Below are 9137 nucleotides of genomic sequence, written 5' to 3' on the forward strand. Positions count from 1 at the left end.
AAGATGGATTCACTTTAATTTGACAGTAGAGAATTTTTTCCCTCATTTAGCATTCACTTTAATCTGTCAGTATAGCATTAGATGGATTCACTTTAATCTGTCAGTAGGGAATTTTTCCTCCAAAAAGGGAAATTTTTTTTCCCTCACTGAGAGAGAGATATATCTCTCTCTTTTCAACCCCCTTGTCCTCACTGGGAGAGGGGAGATAAGATAAGGAGAGGGAGAGGGAGAGGGAGAAGGAGAGGAGAGGGAGAGGGAGAGGAGAGGGAGAGGGAGAGGAGAAGGAGAGGGAGAGGGAGAGGGAGAGGGAGAAGGAGAAGGAGAGGGAGAAGGAGAGGGAGAGGGAGAGGGAGAAGGAGAGGGAGAAGGAGAGGGAGAAGGAGAGGGAGAGGGAGAGGGGGAGGAGAGGGGGAGTTTGCGCATGCGCAGAGGGGGAGGGGGAGGGGGAGGGGGATTTGCGCAAAAATTTTTCCTTATTTCTCGGGGATTGCGCAAAAATTCTTCCCAGAAATCCTGAATATAGGCTACTCGAGAGTAAACTGTGTCGAAATTCAAGGAATTCCAACTGAAGCGAATGAGGACGTGAAAAGCCTGGTGTTAGCAGTGAGCAAAGCGTTGGATCATCCCATCGACGAGAAGCTGATCGACAACTGTCACCGACTTCCATCCAAAGACAGAGACAGACCGCCTGCAATTATAGCCAAATTCGTGAGGCGTTTCGACAAGGAGGCCCTGCTGCAAAAAAGAAGAATAAAGAGACACCTTGGACATCAGCAGATCTCTCCAATCTACCTGAACGAGAGCTTATGTCCCGAAAGAAGACGTCTCCTAGCGTTGGCGAAAAAGGCTAAAGGTGAGGGAAATTTCAAGTACTTGTGGGTGCGAAATGGCAAGGTGCTAGCTAGGCGCACGGATGGACAACCTGTAATTGTCATAGAGACCGTCCAGGACTTGAACAAGCTAGTTGACACGTCCAAGTAGTACAAATATTGTTAATAATGATGATAATGGTTTTCCCTACTTCTTTTTTTCATTCTATTATTATTATTCTTTTATTTTTCCATGAACTTACTGTACTTTAAGACTATGATATTCTTAATTTTTCAAATCTCAGTTACATGCTTTCAACGCTATACATTTATTTATTTATACTACATGTGTTTTTGTGCATTTATCTTAGATTTTTTAAATTTAATTACCACCTATTTTGATGGTTTTTAATGGAAGACGGTGATAAATCTTTTCTATGTTTGCACTTGAATATCAGGAGTATGAGGGAGAATTTTGATTCATTATTACTAGAACTGAGCGAAATTGGATTCTCTTCCATATGTTGTTGTATTGAGCGAAATTTGGATTTATGATCATGAAATAGATTTTTTTAAAATAGATGGCTATATATGTTATGCAAACTGCAACAATTCTTATAGAGCAGGGGGAGTTGCTGTTTATGTCAAGAAAGAGTTAAGAGTAGATTTTGAGAAGCTCAACTTAAATTCGGCTGATGGAATTAAATTGCATTGTAATATGAACAATTTTGATATATGTCTTTTGGCATTCTATAGATTTACGGGAGTTGAAATAGACTCTTTTTTAAACGAACTGAGCGACACTTTAGTCAAAACAGAAAATGAATTCGTTATCATCATTGGAGATATGAACATAGATTTAACAAGTCCCGCTGCTATAGTGGATAGATATAAATACATTTTGAATAGTCAAGGTTTTGATTCATACATAAACGAACCCACAAGAATAACAGACAGGTCATCATCTTGTTTGGATCATTTATTCATTCGTGCAAGCTCCAGAATACAAAACTTAATGAATTTTAAAGGCGTAGTCTGTCATAATGACATATCAGATCACTCTATGTTAGAATTATTCACTGATATTTTAGAAAATACTACTTCGAACACCATACATTATAAAAAAATTGATGAAAATAAATTTGCGAAGTTAGTTATGAACTGTGACTGGTCTGATATTTATAGATGTACCAGCGTGGATATAGCTTTTAATTATTTCATTAACAAATTAAAAGAATGTATGGATAAATCTTCGAAAGACGAAACAAGATTATCTAATAGGGTTAAATTTCTAAAGGCTTGGATGAATCACAATTTATTCAGGAAAATTCAAAACAAAAATGCTCTAGCTAAAAAATTTTTCAAGGATCCCAGAAATGAAAATTTAAAATTAGAATACAATACTTTGCGTAACATCTTAAAGAAAGAGATCATTGAAACGAAAGAGAAATTTTATCTCGATACCTATCACAAACTGAAAAACAATACGAAGGAGAGCTGGCGTATCGTCGACTCTCTTATCGGTATGAGGAAGAAGACCACCGATATTAAGCAAATAACAAATTCTAGAGGTGAAACTATTACAGATAAAGCAGAGATAGCTAATGAATTCAATAACTTTTTCACAAATTTAGTCTCAGATCATAATTCTACTACATTCGAAGCTGATTACATCATATATAACAATACATTCACTGAAAATCGACCCAGATCTTCCCTATTCTTTACGCCGACATCTCCATCTGAGATACAGAAAATAATTAATGGATTTAAAAGTAGAAAATCGCCGGGTAAAGATGGGATTACAACATCAATAATTAAAGCTGCAAAAGAACCTCTCTCAAAAATTCTATCTTTTATATAATTTGAGTTTTTTAACAGGGACATATCCGTGTCAACTCAAAGAGAGTGTTGTAATAACCATATTTAAAGGAGGAGACACAAAATTAATGAATAATTACAGACCCATAGCTTTATTATCTGTCTTTTCAAAAATTTTAGAAAAAATAGTCAAGAACAGATTACAGAATTATCTTAAATCTATTAAATTTTATAGCAACAACCAATTTGGGTTCAGGGCTGGGTTTAAAACGGAAGATGCTATGAAAAGGGTGATTTCTAAATTTTTTATTGGTGTGAACGAGAGTAAAAAAGTCGCAGGTTTATTCCTTGACATCAGGAAAGCTTTCGACTGTGTCAATCATGGAAAGTTACTGAGAAAACTGTATGATGCTGGCGTAAGGGGTGTATGTAATAGCTGGTTTGAGAGCTTTCTATCGGGACGTTCTCAGCGAGTTAATGTGGGGGGTTCCTTGAGTAATTCAGCTATCATAAAAAATGGCGTGCCTCAAGGGTCAGCTCTATCAAGTGAACTTTTTCTTGTTTATATCAATGACCTCTGCAATGGTAACTTCAAAGGCACTCTCACTTCTTATGCCGATGATACTGCTCTATGCTACACCACAGATTCAGAACCACAACTACAAACATATATACTTGAAGACCTAAAACTAATCAATATTTGGCTCCATTACAACTATTTACAACTAAATATCGATAAATCAAAAATACTCAGGATTGATCTGCGGCCGCAACCAATTCCTCTATGTCTACCATTCCATAGCCCAGATTGTGATAATAGGGATAACTGTGACTGCAGACTAATCACTGAAGCAAAATCCCTTAAATACTTAGGATTAACATTGGACTCGCAATTGAACTGGAACGAACATATACAGAATCTAAAAAAACAATTAGTCATAGCATGCAGGAAATTTTACTTTTTGAGAAATCTTTGTCCTGACCATGTTTTAACCATGTTGTATCATGCACTTGTAGAGAGCAGGCTACAGTATGGCATTGCAATGTGGGGAGGGGCTTACATAACAACACTCAATCCCTTAGTAGTAGGCCAGAAATTCATAATGACAGTGATAAGTAGGAAACCAGCTCGACATCATTCCCTCATTCTATTCAGAAATAGAAATATCTTACCATTAAGGTATTTATATTTTCACAAAGTGCTAGAACTATTTTACAAAGAAAGCGGCCAAGATCTCAATGAATTCATCTATGAAGTACGTCACCCAATGCTACGTACAGGAGGGTACTTTATTCCGCCTCGTCCAAGAAGGAAAATTCAGGAGATTCTTTCTATATGTCGCTCCTCGTATTTTCAACCTTTTGCCTAGTGAAATAAAGGATGCATTACGCTTGAATAGATTCAGACACTTGACCAAGAGTTGGCTATTGGAGAGGAATGAAGTGGAAACATTGTTTCAATAAATTTTATCTCAGTAGATTATTTTAGTAATTTTATTATGTATGTATGGCATTTCAACACGCTCAAATCACCAGATTGCATTATTTAAACTCAAGAGTTCAATTCAGCTAAATTTATTTCTTATATTTCATAGCTTTATCTAATTACAGTTTTATTTTGCATTCTCTCTCATTATTGTTCAGATTTTAACTTGATAGTTTCTAGTACTGGATCTGTTCATATTTACTATTCATATTGGAGGCATTATATTTATAGTTTATATCTACGTTTCTATTCATGCAGAGCTCTGCTGTTTGATTTTTGTTTAATTCTTATATTTGTTTAACACTGTAACCATACTTACTTACTTACTCCGTGGCTCTACAACCCATTGAGGGTCTTGGCCTTCCGCAATATGCCTCTCCATTCGTCTCGGTCTTGCACCTTTCTCCTCCAACCTCTGATACCCATTTCTTTCAGGTCATTCTCTACGTCATCAATCCAGCGCATTCTCGGTCTTCCCTTTAATCTTCTTCCACCTGGATTCATTCTGTGGACTTTTTTCGCACTCCTGGAGTCACTCATTCGTTCAAGGTGTCCCAGCCAGCTAAGACGCCTAACTTTTATCTCACTCACAATGTCTGGGTTTCCGAAAAGCTCTCGTAACTCCTGATTAGTACGTATCCTCCATTCTCCATTACTGAAGATAGGTCCATATATTTTCCGGAGGATTTTTCTTTCCCAGACATTAAGTAGCGCTTCGTCTTTTTGAGTTAGGACCCAAGTTTCTGCACCATAAAGCACTACTGGTCTAATAACGGTGATATATACTTGTATTTTCACTTTCCTAGTGATGAGCCGGGAATTCAAAAAATGTTTCATGGCATAATAGCATCGATTACCTGCTGACAGCTTTGCTTTGATATCTACCTGCACTTCATTTCTATGTGTTATCATAGCACCTAAGTACTTGAATTCGTCAACTCTTTCAAAGATACTATTGCCCATCACTAGTTGCCTTTCGTTTTCTTGACCATCTATCCTGCTGTTGAACATGTATTTTGTCTTGTTTGCATTTATGGTGAGTCCTGTATTCTGAGAGCCAATTTCCAGTTGGTTGAAACCTTCTTCCAGAGCTCTTTTGTTCCTAGCAATCAAAACCACATCATCCGCATATGCCATATATTGCAATGTTCTATCCATGATTGTTCCATTTGGATTGACATTCAAGTTTCGCATTACTTTCTCCAAACTTATGTTGAACAGCATTGCTGATAAAACATCTCCTTGTCTCAGACCTTTGCTTGCCATGAAACTGCTAGATAGTCTCCCTTGCACCTTTATTTTATATTTAGTCTCTTTGAGTGTCATTCTGACCAATCTCACCAGCTTACAAGGTATACCAAATTCTATCATAGCTTTAATGAGACTATCTCTTTTTCTGTAACCATACTATTCAAGAGAATAAAAAATGCATATGGAACATGAACGACTCCACACTGTAGTAACTCAGGGGTTGTTAAAAGCAATATTTTTCCACTATTTTCAGTTATGCATTGTAATATATTGTAATTTAATGTATTTTTAGGAAGAATAAATTCCAATTTCAATTAACGGAATGACTTGGAACTTGAGGTCTTCACACCATAAGGATCCGACACTATCAATTTCGATCGAATGCAAATCAAGATGGCGGCTAAAATGGCGAAAATGATGTCAAAAAACAGGGTGTTTCGCGATTTTATCAAAAATGGCTCAAACGATTCTGATCAAATTTGTACCTAAAATAGTCATTGATAAGCTCTATCAACTGCCACAAGTCCAATATCTGTAAAAATCTCAGGAGCTCCGCCCCGTCTATGCAAAGTTTGATTTTAGATTTCCATATCAGGCTTCAGATACAATTTAAACAAAAAAATTTCGAGTGGAATAGATTGAGCATGAGAATCTCTACAATCAATGTTCAGTAACATTTTCACCTAAAATTAAAAATAAGCTCGAAATTCGAGAAAATGTGATTATTCAATTTCAAACTGTTGGCAACAAACTGTTGATTCTATTAAATGATTCACTATGAAGAGATAGCAGACCTCGTGTGTCTCCAGCGTTATTGCCCTGTCACCAGCTGTCTCAAATCTTTGAATAGTAGACTTGAGATGCGCGGGAACACTAGCGTCAGGTGATCAATTTTCATAACGGCAAGGAAAGTTGTGTGAGTGCGCCACACCAGATTTTTCCTATTATTATTACCGTTTAAGGTTTTCCAATTATCGTCTTGTTATTGCTATGAATAGCATTATGAATCATGAAGGCATTTATGTATTCTCTTTTAGATCAGTTTCCTTTCATACTTGCTATTGTTATATATTTTTTGAACTACATCTTTTGTTCCATACGACTTATTATCCACCTCTAGTCTAGCAATTCTATTATTTTCTCTTTAGTGTAATATTAGTCCTTCTCTCTCTATACCCGGTCATGTGTTAATGGGAAGGATATTTTATATCCTTCTAAAAGAATCGAAAAATTATTTGTTGAAACTCCGCCAATTTATAGAAGTTACATCACATTTTTATATTATCGTTATTCTAATTGCATCCAATCTTTATTCATTCTCATTGATTAATTATTTATACGTTGTGAAATTCGTTGAATAACTAGCATTATCGTCATTTAATGTAAATTAGTGTATAAGCCAGTGAATATTGTAACATACATAAATGAAGAAGTCTAATCTAATCCAATCTATAATAATAATAATAATATAATCTACCACTTCCCTTTATCCAACATCATCGTTTACATCTTGTATCTCCTTCTTCACATATCCTTGCTCAATCACAGCCTTCTTCCTTATGTTCTTTTCCTTGATATTCTTCATCTTCTTTTTCCTTCTTCTTCTTCTTCTTTCTGTTTTTCTCTATTTTCTTCTTCTTTATCATCACCTTGTTCTTCTTTATTGTTGTTTTCCAACTGTCACTATTTTACTATTTCATCATCTAGAAGTTATTTTCCTATTTATCCTTGTTTCAGTCCTCCTCTTCCTTCATTTCTGAAAAATCTTCTCAATTATGAAAATTTTCTTGGTGGATATAATAATATGATTATTAGCAAGAACAACAATATTATTTGTTGAAACTCCGCCGATTTATAGAAGTTACATCACATTTTTTTTATCATCGTTATTCTAATTGCATCCAATCTTTATTCATTCTCATTGATTAATTATTTATACTATGAGAGGTGATACTAGTAGGTGATACCCAAAGATATTTGTTCATCTCAAGATACTTCCAATAAGAAATCTCTATGTTTATAAAGTATTGAAGCTTTTTTCTTAGGAGTTTGAATAAAAATCTCATTAGAGATGTGAGATATAACTTTAGACGGTTTATGGTTCAGGTTCCACATTCGAATTTAACAATATTCCAACATTCATATTATTTTAACGGTCCTAGATTGTTCAATCTAGTGTCGCAATATCTAAATTGCCAGGAACATTCACATTCATTTCTGAAATGTTTTAAAAACTACCTGCTCAGTGTTAATGACTGAATCATTTCTGAAAATTGTAAGATAATATTCTTAAATAAGAAATTCCATCATTTATTATTATTAAATACTAAATAATAGTCTAATTAACATATCCTTTCTTAGAGTATGTATTTTGCATTGTAAATTTTCTATTTTTGGTTTTATCTCTGTGATGATAAAACAGCTGTAATATTTATAATCTGTTATCTCTGTTACTAAGACACATATTTAATGTCGAATAAAGCTCGTGTTGAGTCCAATTCTATTACAATTTATTCGACATTAAATATGTGTCTTAGTAACAGAGATAACAGATTATAAATATTACAGCTGTTTTATCATCACAATCTTCCCCCCTTAATATCAATCGGCACTCGTGGGGTATGGGGCGAGCTGGCGAAGTGAAACTGTCGATTCTCTGCCGTACAAGATACACTATCAAGAGTCTGTGCCACTGTCGGATGCCATACAGATATAAAGAAAACTGATAAAAATTCGTGAGGACCTGTGTCATCCAGGAGTTACTCGACTCCATCATTGGACCAAAACAAAGAACTTACCATATTCAATAGATGATGTAAAAGAAGTATGTTCCAAATGTATTACATGTTCTGAAATGAAACCACGCTATGCCAAAGGAACTGGCCGCCTTATCAAAGCAACTCGACCATTTGAACGTCTTAATATGGATTTCAAAGGCCCACTACAATCAAGTTCAAGGAACAAGTATATTTTAGTTCTTATAGACGAATATTCCAGATTCCCATTTGCCTTCCCCTGTCCTGACATGACTACTAATACAGTAATAAAACACCTTACATCACTATTCTCTCTTTTTGGTGTACCGTCTTACATACATTCCGATAGAGGAACATCGTTTATGTCATCAGCTTTGAAAAATTTCCTAATATCAAAAGGAATTGCCAGCAGCAGAACATCGCCCTATAATCCAGCCGGTAATGGGCAAGTCGAACGGTACAATGGAGTTATATGGAAAAGTGTGATGCTAGCCCTAAAATCGAGAGGTTTGAACAACAGTCACTGGGAACAAGTTCTCCCCGATGCCCTTAACTCTATTCGTTCCCTATTATGCACAAGCACCAACTGCACACCACATGAGCGGATGTTTTTACATGCAAGAAACTCAAGTAATGGAAAACCATTACCAACCTGGCTATTGACACCTGGACCAGTATGGTTGAAGAAGATGACAAAAAACTCAAAACAAGAATCGCAAGTTGAAAAAGTTGAATTAATCGAGAGTAACCCTGAATATGCGTTTGTTCGCCACAACGACGGCAGAGAATCGACAGTCTCACTTCGCCAGCTCGCCCCATACCCCACGAGTGCCGATTGATATTAAGGGGGGAAGATTGTGATGATAAAACAGCTGTAATATTTATAATCTGTTATCTCTGTTAATAAGACACATATTCAATGTCGAATAAAGCTCGTGTTGAGTCCAATTCTATTACAATCTCTGTGTGCCTTTTATTCTTCATAATGTAATTACTTCATCATTGTTTTCATCT

This window comes from Nilaparvata lugens, chromosome 2, assembly GCF_014356525.2.
Source record: "Nilaparvata lugens isolate BPH chromosome 2, ASM1435652v1, whole genome shotgun sequence".
NCBI lineage: Eukaryota > Metazoa > Arthropoda > Insecta > Hemiptera > Delphacidae > Nilaparvata > Nilaparvata lugens.